This window comes from Hyla sarda, chromosome 6 (genome assembly GCF_029499605.1).
Source record: "Hyla sarda isolate aHylSar1 chromosome 6, aHylSar1.hap1, whole genome shotgun sequence".
Classification (NCBI taxonomy): domain Eukaryota; kingdom Metazoa; phylum Chordata; class Amphibia; order Anura; family Hylidae; genus Hyla; species Hyla sarda.
Genome location: NC_079194.1, coordinates 35,061,455 through 35,073,605, shown reverse-complemented (window position 1 = coordinate 35,073,605; position 12,151 = coordinate 35,061,455). Strand labels below are relative to the sequence as shown.

The 12,151-nt window shown below is 42.4% G+C and overlaps 1 long non-coding RNA gene across 1 annotated transcript in view; it reads left to right on the top strand.

Moving 5' to 3' along the window:
* LOC130275466 (uncharacterized) overlaps positions 1 to 11,395 on the top strand; it is a 134,979-nt gene extending 123,584 nt beyond the window's left edge. Inside the window, exon 3 of the long non-coding RNA XR_008844789.1 lies at positions 11,202 to 11,395. This is a non-coding gene — a long non-coding RNA (uncharacterized LOC130275466). The remainder of the gene's footprint in view (positions 1 to 11,201) is intronic.
* The last annotated feature ends 756 nt before the right edge of the window (positions 11,396 to 12,151 follow it).

Sequence of the window (12,151 nt, the reverse complement as noted above, 5' to 3'; positions counted from 1 at the left end):
CTAGGCCTTAGCCTTGCGGCGACGGCTGTCTATTCCAAATTGTGAGTGTATCAATCCCTAAACACTCTGCAAGACCACCGGACCTTATCTATCCCCTAAATCCGGACGGATCTTCGCAGTATACCCTGAATTCCAAGACTATTGTCTTAAGTCAAGGTCCGCAACATCTTTCAGTCATTGAAGTATAGAAAGACTGTTTTATTGAGACTGTTACTACTCTGTGGATGTACCGCAAGCTGTTAAGTAAAGTTTATGTAAGTTCAAATTCAACTACCTTGTGGACCTTCAGTCATTTTTATATATGCACCTATCACTACTGGGAAGGGCGGCGATAGGCGGAGGATTACCTCAGCATACTAGCCCTCAGCCTGGCGTCACAAACTATAGGGTAAACATTAACCCCTCAATTACCGAAACAATACCCCCACTACCAACACCCCCCAAAGGCTACCACAATGTGATTGTAACCTAGTGAGGTATCAGTGACCGTGTGACCTAAGGGTGACCTATGGGACCCCTCCTAGTCTCCCCCATATAAGCCCTGGGTGGAGCTAGTTCTCTTTCTTATGCTTATGCTCTTTCTGCTTATCCGAGTTGCAGTAAGGTCAAGTCCTGTCAGAGTTTGTCTGGAGTCCAGAGGAGGCCTAAAGTCAGCCAAGCAGCCACGGATTCCCAAGTCCATTGCCCCACAGGTCAAGTCAAAGCCTGGTAAGCTTCAGAAGAGGTGAAGTCAGTCCTTGTCTGTCATAGTCAAGTCAGTCCAAGTCATCCTGTCTTAAAGGGGTAATACCGTGCTGACAACTTATCTAAAGGATAGGGGATAAGTTGCATGATCGCGCTGGGGACCCCCGTGAACTCGCACGGAGCACCTCGCTCTCATCAGGCCCCGGAGCGAACATCGCTCCGGGTCTGATGACTGCCGATCACGGGGCCGGAGTATCGTGACGTCACAGCTCTGCCCCCATGTGACATCACGCTCCGCCCCCTCAATGTAAGTCTATGGCAGGGGGTGAGACAGCTTTCTCGCCCCTGCCATAGATTTGCATTGAGGGGGCGGAGCGTGACATCACACGGGGGCGGAGCTGTGATGTCACGATCACCGACCCCGTCATCAGACCCGAAGCGGATGTTCGCTCTGGGGCCTGATGAGAGTGGGGTGCTGCGTGCCGCGCGATCAGGCAACTTATCCCCTGTCCTTTAGATAGGGGATAATTTGTCAGCATGGTAGTACCCCTTTAAGCGTGGCCTGCATCCAAATTGTCCAAGTCCCCTATAAGTCCCAGCAAGCCCCATGGTCTCTGAAGTCACTGGTCACCTCTGTGTGCCTAGCCAAGCTGTATAGATTTTTACATCTGTCTGACTCCGTAAAGCTGCCATTGTTCCCTAACTTGGCGTCATAGTCATTATTTGCCCCCGTGCCTAGCCCAGGATCCAGCGGTATACCTTCGGGTGGTGTAGAGGATAAACCACGCCCTGGCATCACAAACACAAGGGCTTAATGCCATCTGCCCCTAGGGTAGTTCCATCTCCCCTCATCACACCCTCACCACATTTGGTCTCTCATGAGTAACATGTCACATCGGTAACAACATTAAAAACCCGTATGGTGGTCACTACTGTTTCTCAAAGACTGGAAAGTCATTAGAGACCTAACTAGAAGCACTTGGGTTCCAATGCAAAACCTGTACGAGGACCCCCTCCTAAGGCCCCTTTCACACCACCTTTACTGTATGTTCCAGCAAAACGGCCGTCAAAAAATCCCATTCATGTCAATGGGATTTTTTTAACCACCTTTAGCATCAGTTGTCCATGTCCCATTGTGACTAACATCCATTATTTCTGTCGGTGCAAATAACAGTGCATGCAATCATTTTTGTCCAGTCAAAAATAACGGTGAAATAACGGACAATGAAATTTTAACATTAAAGTCTATGGGTGATGGATGTTCACAAATGACATCAGTTATTGTCCGTTATTTTTATGTTCCGTTATGATCCGTTATTGCTACTGAGCATGATCAGTATAGCTTCACAACCAGGAGGTCACACAGAAATAAAATAACGGACATAAAATAATGGACTATAACAGTGCATGACGGATGGCACATGTCCGTTATTTTGACAGAATGTCCATCAAAATTGGTCATCAGTTATCATCCGTTGCATTCAGTTATTTCATCCATTTTTTCATGACCAGTTATTTCTGAATAATGGGTCAGAATGCAAGAACATAACAGTATTGTGAAAGGGTCCTAAGGGTCCAACACATGCCCAGTAGCTGTGTAGAGAGTCCATGGTCAGCACTAGGCTAGTTGACTGGCAGAGAGACTGACATCCGTTTTGCACTTTGCTCGCTTTCACTAAGCCTCGCCATACAGCAAAATGGACGCCTGCCTCTCTGCCAGTCACCAAATAGAAAAGGGCAAAATCCAGTTCCCAAAAAATGTGATTAAAAGTCCAAAAAAGTATTGATCAGAATTAAAAATGAAATCCAAAAATGGGGTGGTTAAAAGCATAGCAGAAACGCCTTGCGTTTCTGCTATGCTTTTAACCACCCCATTTTTGGATTTCATCTTTAATTATAATCAATAAACTTTTGGACTTTTGATCAAATTTTTTGGGAGCTGGATTTTGCACTTTTCTATTTGAGGACATGTTCACACGAAGTATGCGGCTGGGATACCTGTTCCGTGTTTCCAGGAATACTTGAAGTTCTTCCAAATTAAGGATATCTACAGGCGGTGAGCTGTTTTTTTTTTCCCATATATTGACTTATTCTCTGCCAGTCAGCCTAGTGCTGACCACGGACTCTCTGCAATGCTAGAGGCATATGTTGGATTAAAGTTTGTACGTTTTACTTCAACCAGGTAAGTGCCGCCTACTTTTTCATCTACTGTATTTGTCCTCATAAAGGGGAGATTTATTAAAGCCTGTCTTGTATGGATAATGTAAGTTTCAGAAAAAATTTCTGCTGGTGGCGCTGCCTTGTGGATATCACAGTCATGGAGGAGACGGTGTAAAAAAGTACCAATGTATTTATTCAACACATTAAACCCTTTTACATGGTGTGCAAGACGCGTTTCGAAGGAAAGTTCCTTCTTTATCAATTGGTACAGAAATATACAATGATAGAAACATATATGTGTGTTTTTGGCGCCAAACAAAACATCTGGGCAGAGGTCAGAGAAACATCTGGGCGGAGCCAGATAGACACACGTTTAAAAAAACATTTGTGTAACATAAAAATATCAAGAATACATAGTCGGTGTTTGATAACCTTTGTTTGTGGTGTATTGTGCTATCCATTTGGTGTTTCGGGCAAAAATTGATTTTGTATTTGCTGCTGTTAGGTCTATGGTGAGGAGCGACCTATGGGAATAAATTGTACCTCATTGCGTCATTGGTTGTCAGGGAGAACTTATTTGGTTAGAATAGTCCGCTGTCAGTGTTGAATGGGGTGGCGATCAATGGGAAGCCAGGGAGCGGATACGTCATCTGCTACTGTATGTGGGACGTGCCAGACCGGGCTTGTCCTAATGATGCGGGATGAACTAATCAGCTGGGGGGCGATAATCACAAAAATAATCTTAGTCGAAAATAGCGGGAGACATGAAAAGAATAGCGAACAATAAGCTGTGAGTTCGTGATGTCTTTTAGACCAATCAGAGGAATGCCGACTGATTCTTACAAAAACGGAATTTGGGGCGTGGTTAGAGTGTCCGGTAAAGCCAATAGGATTGGATTGTGTGATGGTGAGTAGACCAATCATAGTTGCGCCTACTGTTCTTATGGAGATGGCGGATATTACAAGATTCTGGAGGTTACACAGTATGTTCAATGTATTCATTGAATCCCATGGGGGTCAAAGTTTTCATTTTAAATATCCAGAAGTTTTCCCTCCTCCATAATTGGGTATATCTTCTGTTTGTGGATGCGGGAATTTCTTCTATCGGGGTGACTGTAAAGCCGGTAAAACTGCAGTTATGGTTGGAGGCTGCATTCCTCGATATGCTGTGCAGTTGGTATCCGTTCTTCACATTCGAGCGATGCTTGTTCATTCGGCTGCTCAGCATTTGTGTTGTTCTTCCAATGTATTGGATGCCACAAGGGCATTCGAGGAGATAGACAACAAAAGAGGATTTGCATGACATGTGGCTCTTTATTCTGTAGGTATCCCCTGTAGTTTTGGTTGTTATTTCTTTACATCGGTTTTTGATGTTGGCGCAGCATTTGTAGTTTGTGCCGCAGCATTTGTAGACTCCCACTATTTTTTCTTCAACTGTCAGGGGATGTTTTTTGTTAGTGGTTTTGAACTTGCTGGGGGCCAGGATGTTCTTCAATGACCTGGTTTTCTGGAAGATGAATTGTGGTCTAGCTGAAATTGAATCTTTCAAGAAAGGATCCATGAGCAAAATCTTCCAGTGTTCCTCTAGGATTTTCTTGATGTTTTTATGGTCAGTGGAGAAAGTGGTGAGAAAGTTGTATGAGAAGCGGTTTGTCTCTCCAGTTTCTTTCTGGTCAGGTGTTTTTGGTTGTAGACAGGTGTCTTGAGAGAGGGTGCCGGCTTTCTTTTTACTGTATGTGGTGAGTGATTTGGGATATCCTTTCGCTTTGAACCTTTTGTCCAAAATCTTGCTCTGGACTTGGAAATCTTTTGTGGAGGTACAGTTGCGGCGGATCCTCTTATATTGCCCATATGGAATGTTTTGTGTGGATTTCTCTAGATGACAGCTGGTGTAGTCAAGGTAACTGTTTCCATCCACGCTCTTAAAAAATGTTTTGGTGGTGATTTTGCCTTTAGTATATGATACCACCACGTCCAGGAATTCTGCGTCATTTTTAAAATGGGTAAATGTAAAATTGACATTCCAAGTGTTGTTATTGAGGGAGGTGATGAATTGATTGAGGAGATCTGATGTACCATCCCAAACGATGAAAATATCGTCAATGTATCTTTTGTAAGTGATACAATGATGGTAAAGGGGATCGTGATATAGTAGCTGGTCTTCAAAAGCACCCATAAATAAATTTGCGAAACTGGGTGCAAATCACGTCCCCATCGCTGTGCCACAGTGTTGCCTGAATATGCGGCCATTAAACTGGAAAAAATTGTGTTTAAGTATGAAGTTGATGGCGTCTAGGAGGAACTCTTTTTGAGGTTCTGGCATCTGAGGATCTGTTTGGAGGTAATTGGATATGGCAGATATGCCTTGGTCATGTCGGATGATCGTGTATAGTGAGGATATGTCCATTGTAAGGAAGGTATAGTGATCTTGCCACTGTAGATCGATGATGGATTTGATGAAATCACTGGTGTCTTTGGTATATGATGGAAGTTTACACACATATTTCTGTAGATGAAAGTCGATGTATTGTGAGAGGTTTGAGGTTAGAGAATTTATTCCGGAGATGATGGGACGTTCGGGGGGCTGAGTGGGGTGTTTGTGAATTTTTGGCAAATGGTAGAACAGAGGTGTATCAGGTTCATTGATTTTGATATAGCTATATTCCTGTTTGTTCAAAGTGTCATTCTTCAAACCTCTGTCGAGCAGGGAAGTCAGTTCCTCTGAGTATGGGATTGCTGTATTTTTATCTAGAACTTCATAGAAGGATGAGTCGGAAAGGAGGCAGTTGGATCCATGATGACTATACCGCCGCCCTTATCTGCAGATTTCATGATAATGGATTCATCTGAGGATAACGCTTTGATGGCTTTTTTCTGTTGTGGATTGAGATTCTGGACATAGCTATTTTTTGTGTTTTTAGTTAGGTCCTCGAAATCTTTGGATACTCCAGACATGATTGTTTCAATGAAATTTCCACGGTGGTGGGTGGGGTAAAAGGTAGATTTTGGTTTAAACCCTGTGTTGATTGGCGGAGGTTCAAGTGTGGTTAAGTACACATCCTTGCGGTTATCTGAGGATGCTAGTGTGGTTCCTTCATTTGGTGTTGTTTTTGGCAGGTTGAAATGCCTTTTTAGAGTCAGTTTATGGATAAATGCGTTTAGATCTAGGAAAAGGTCAAAGTCGTTTGACCGGCTGGACAGGCAAAAAGATAAGCCTTTGGATAACACACTGATTTCTATTGGTTTGAGAGCTCTTTTAGAAAGATTAAAGATTTTGACGGTTTCGGTGGTGAATTCTGAGTTCCCTGGTACCGAGGTCATCAAGGGAGTGGTTATTGGTGGGATAATTTTTTCCTTTTTGCGTCCTCCTCTTCTTCCTCTCTTCCTTTTCTTTTTGTCCTCTGGGGGCGGATTGGTGCCGCTTTGTGAACAGACTCCAGTGTGTAGATTGTTGGATCCGGAGTCTGTCCCAGAGTTGGAGGAAGTCCTAAAAAAGATTCTGAATGGATGTCCCTGTTCTCAGGTGGCGTTTGGTCTTCAGCAGTATAGTCAGGGTTATTACAAGGTGTGTAGAAGTGGTTGGAGGATTCTGGGTTATGAATGTCGGGAGTCGGAGTGATACTCCCGTGAATAGTGATGAGTGAGTCTTCAAAAATTGAGTCATCGGATTTGGTTGGGGTTCTGGAATGAGAGAATCGTCCTGAGGGTAAGGGGTTGTTGTTTTGGGGGTACATTTCAAGTAATTCATCCTGAATTCTGATGGGTTTCGAGGTGTTGTTATTCTGCGTTTTGTTAGAAGTATGGGTTGAGGACTTTGTCTGAGTTTTCCTCGTGGCAAGCGTCCGAAGAGATATTCTAGGTGCCGGGATAGGTTTCTTGTTCCGAGAGGGGGTGTTATTGGGAGGTAGTTTAGTGCATGGAAGGCGGTGTTTTGGTGTTTTGACTTTTGGTTTATTATTTTTAGTATTGTTTTTATTTTTGGTTGATGTGGGATTGATTTTTGGGTTGGTGTTAATGTTCTTTTCATTGAGCCAGTATTTGATATTGTTATTTTTATAGTCGGACCTGTCTCTATTCAATTTATTGAGTTTTTTAGTGGCTAATTCTTTCTCAAATTTGTTGAGTTTGGAGGTAGTGTTTTTGTTCCAACCCATGTACTCATTTAGATGTTTAAGTTCAGACAGTTTGAACATGCAGTTGTCAATCTTATCAGAAACATTAAATACAAGGTTGTTACATTTCTCAATCAATATATCAAGCAAAATGCAAGAACAGTTATGCAATGTCCCATTTTGACAGCACATCTGGGTCATCTTTAAAGGAGGCTGCTGCCCGTAGTCTAAGACCTCTCGGTATAATGTTCTCATTTATGCAGTGTCCCATTTTGACAGCACATCTGGGTCATCTTTAAAGGAGGCTGCTGCCCGTAGTCTAAGATCTCTCGGTATAATGTTCTCAGAGAGGTATAGGGACAGGAAGAAAGAGTCTAATTGATGTTGGATCTCAGTCTTGGATAATGCTTCAAATTCAAAGAAAAGTTCCCGCATTACCTTAAATTCAATGTCATGGGTGGCAGTGTTTCTCTTGGTAATTGGAGTTTCCATTGGTGTATTCTGTGGTAGCTGCACCAGGTTCCGAAAGGAGATGTCCCTGGCCCCCAGCAAGCTCAAAACCACTAACAAAAAACATCCTCTGACAGGTGAAGAAAAAATAGTGGGAGTCTACAAATGCTGCGGCACAAACTACAAATGCTGCGCCAACATCAAAAACCGATGTAAAGAAATAACATCCAAAACTACAGGGGATACCTACAGAATAAAGAGCCGCATGTCATGCAAATCCTCTTTTGTTGTCTATCTCCTCGAATGCCCTTGTGGCATCCAATACATTGGAAGAACAACACAAATGCTGAGCAGCCGAATGAACAAGCATCGCTCGAATGTGAAGTACGGATACCAACTGCACAGCATATCGAGGCATGCAGCCTCCAACCATAACTGCAGTTTTACCGGCTTTACAGTCACCCCGATAGAAGAAATTCCCGCATCCACAAACAGAAGATATACCCAATTATGGAGGAGGGAAAACTTCTGGATACTTAAAATGAAAACTTTGACCCCCATGGGATTCAATTAATACAATGAACATACTGTATAACCTCCAGAATCTTATAATATCCGCCATATCCATAAGAACAGTAGGCGCAACTATGATTGGTCTACTCACCATCACACAATCCAATCCTATTGGCTTTACCGGACACTCTAACCATGCCCCGAATTCCGTTTTTGTAAGAATCAGTCAGCATTCCTCTGATTGGTCTAAAAGACATCACGAACTCACAGCTTATTGTTCGCTATTCTTTTCATGTCTCCCGCTATTTTCGACTAAGAATATTTTTGCAATTATCTGCCCCCAGCTGATTAGTTCATCCCGCATCACTAGGACAAGCCCGGTCTGGCACGTCCCACATACAGTAGCAGATGACGTATCTGCTCCCTGGCTTCCCATTGGTCGCCACCCCATTCAACACTGACAGCGGACTATTCTAACCAAATAAGTTCTCCCTGACAACCAATGACGCAATGAGGTACAATTTATTCCCATTGGTCGCTCCTCACCATAGATCTAACAGCGGCAAATACAAAATCAATTTTTGCCCGAAACACCAAACGGATAGTACAATATACCACAAACAAAGGTTATCAAACACCGACTATGTATTCTTGATATTTTTATGTTACACAAATGTTTTTTTAAATGTGTGTCTATCTGGCTCCGCCCAGATGTTTCTCTGCCCTCTGCCCAGATGTATTGTTTGGCACCAAAAACACACATATATGTTTCTATCACTGTATGTTTCTGTAGCAATTGATAAAAAAGGAACTATCCTTCGAAACGCGTCTTGCACACCATGTAAAAGGGTTTAATGTGTTGAATAAATACATTGGTACTTTTTTACACCGTCTCCTCCATGACTGTGATATTCACAAGGCAGCGCCACCAGCAGAACTTTTTTCTGAAACTTACCTTGCTCAACTTTTGCCGATTCCCGACGGGAGACCGGCCCTCTCTGCGGGCTGCAGCCAGCGGTACCACATCTCTTCCACATCCTACCCCATGTGAGGGGTGATATGCTTGATACCAAGACTTACCAATTGTGAGTAATATTTCAAAGGGCACCCCGGTATTCAGCCCACAGTATTACGCGAGGGGCCGTCCTCTTTTTTTCTGTCTCCTATCTCTTTTATGGATAATAAGGCATTGTGTCCTGCATAACGCATGGGAACAGAGTTCCTGCACGTGTACCTCCACAAAATTTATCAAAAGCTCTGCGACCATTTAATAAATTTAGTGCTCCTACGCATTACCAGCACACAAAAAAGAAAAGGTGTAGAAAAATGCTTCACTTACACCTACAATAATAAATGCCTCCCCCCCCCCCCCCCACCCAATTTGGACAATCCCAACGAGTAAGGCTTCATTCACATCACAGCTCTGCTCTGCTAAAGGGATCTGCGGAAAAAAAAATACTGCATGTAATGGACACCTGACAGACCCCATTCAAAGTCCTTAGGATCCATCGGGACCCGGTGGTGCCCGTTTTGCTCCGACCCATTCAGGGTCTGTCAGGCACACAAAAAAGAGCCTAACGCACCCAAAACAGGGCAGTACAACGATAAAGTGAACTTAGCCTTGGAGGGGGCTCTTGACAATGAGCTGATCACAAACCTTTAGCGATCAGCTGCGATCTGTGAGGGAACCTGCCGGTATATGTTGAATTTCCCTATAGTGCCAGCACAGGGGAAATTAAGGATTGCACATTGGACTGTCTGTGGAATGGAGGACAGGTCAAGTCTCCAAATGGAGAAATCCTCTGTATAACCTCTCTCCAATCTGGAAAAAAGATGAGGATCCTAAACAGGACCCCTATTATTCCAGGAAAAATCTTTTATTTTTGTATATATATATATATATATATATATATATATATATATATAAATATATATATATATATATATATATATATATATATATATATATATCTCAACTGATTCAAAAAAGTTAAACAGATTTGTAAATTACTTCTATTAAAAAATCTTAATCCTTCCAGAACTTATCAGCCTCTGAAGTTGAGTTGTTCTTTTCTGTCTAATTGCTCTCTGAGCTGTCCAGAGTAGGAGCAAATCCCCATAGCAAACCTCTTATGCTCCGGACAGTTCCTGAGACAGACAGAGATGTCAGCAGAGAGCACTGTTGTCAGACAGAAAAGAACAACTCCACTTCAGCAGCTTATAACTATTGGAAGGATTAAGAAAATTTTTTAATAGAAGTAATTTACAAATCTGTTTAACTTTCTGGAGCCAGTTGATCTAAAAAAAAAAAAAAAAAGTTTTTTCCTGGAATACCCCTTTAACTCAGAATTTACTATTAGGCCATTTATTTGTTAAACTTTTATAACCATTGCTATTAAACTTAAAATCCAATTTATAATTCTTTATTAGATTTTATTGGTTGGTTCCGATTCTAAATGACCTGAAAGCTTCTCTAAAGGATTCCGATTTTACTTTTAAAAAAAATATTTTATATAAATGTAAACTGTTTCTGAAACTTGAATGAAATGAATTTACTTCTAAATAATCCCGGCTAAACTAGGTAGGGAAAAAAAATAAAAGAGTGCAATTGCTCTCTGCATGAACAACTCCAAACATCCATTTTACAGGGAAAAAAATCCAGCCAAAACATATAACTGAAGGATGTCATCTAGCCGAGCAAGAGACCCCATCTGAAAGGCTTTCAGGCAATGTCTTCCTGTCACCCGCTCGTCGCATTGGGAAGAGGGATGGCTGGAGATTCGGAGAGATGGCATAAATATACGGCCGATTCGGCATTACTATGCTGGTTATTGTTTGATAAGTGTTTGAGATGTCCGCTCATTTTACGTCTCCACCTCTCCGGACAGAGAATTAAATGAATCTTTTTTATTCGAGGCGAGATGGACGGGTGAGGCTTTGGGGATAATGAAGTTTTGTGATGGATGTCTTTTCGAAGAGCGGGAGAAAAAAGAAGAAATGGTGGTCACATTTATGAGAAGACAACATGGGATGATGTATTTTTTTTGTCTTCTCTTCTAGTTTTCTAATAGAGAACACTTTCCCTTCCAGAAAAGTCTTGGGGAAGGACAGTCGTGCCGTCGGCGGGTCAACCAGACACCATACTGCCCGCATATGTCCATAATCTGAAACATTACTATCAATAATATTATTAATAATTCTAATAAATACTAATTTTATTAGATGTTTAAGCTGAATGAGCATGGACCATGTTAGTGTTTTTATGCCTTCTTATGTCCACAGCAACCCTACAGTACAGACCACGCTTTAAGGATCCGAAATTTATATCACTTGTAAAGGACGATAGCCTTGAACCGGAGAATCTTCATGGAGAGATCGCCCCATAAATATATCAGGCTGTGATTAAGTGCTCTATGAGGGACACACACCAAGACCTCTACTCCTTACGCCAAGCTGTTAGCCTCACACATTGCCCTCTCCCGAAATGTGATTCAGAATGCAATATGGTTTAACTCCTGTAGCATGCGTTGAGATAAACACCATCGGCCCTTATTCACACTGCACATTTTTTACATGATAATGTAGGTCTACTCTCATTATATGTTATATATAAATTGAGCACAGTAAATGGCTACTGAGAAACAGATGCGTAGGGATGCTGTACGGAACTTCAGGGCAGCTCGTGTTGCCTCCTCCAGCGTTGTGGTTTAGCAGAGAGACCCAACCCAGTCCTCAAGGTCCACCACCAACAGTCCAGGTTTGGAATTTTTCCCTGTTCTATTCCAATGGAGAAACTGAATAAACTGTAATGTTGGTGGGCCTGAGGACTGGGATGGGGGCAACCGCTCTAGATATGGGGTAGCAGATGAAGCATTTCGGGGGTACAGTTCCCCTTTCTCAGATCAGTGTCATGGATCTAAGGAAGGGGGAGTGTATCATCCTAGAAACTCGTCATCTGCTACCCCATAGATGTTTATTAATAGATTACACAAAAAATAGGATAGCAGATGATGCGCTTTAGGGTTGGACTACCCCTTCCTCAGATCAGTGACACTGAGAATGGGGGATTGTACCCCCATAACGCGTCATCAGCTACCACATTGTTTTTGTTTTAACTATTAATAAACATGTATAGGGTAGAAGATAACGTGTTTCTTGGACACACTCCCCCTTCCTTATATCAGTGACACTGAGGAAGGGGGAGTGCACCCCAGAAATACGTCATCTTCTAC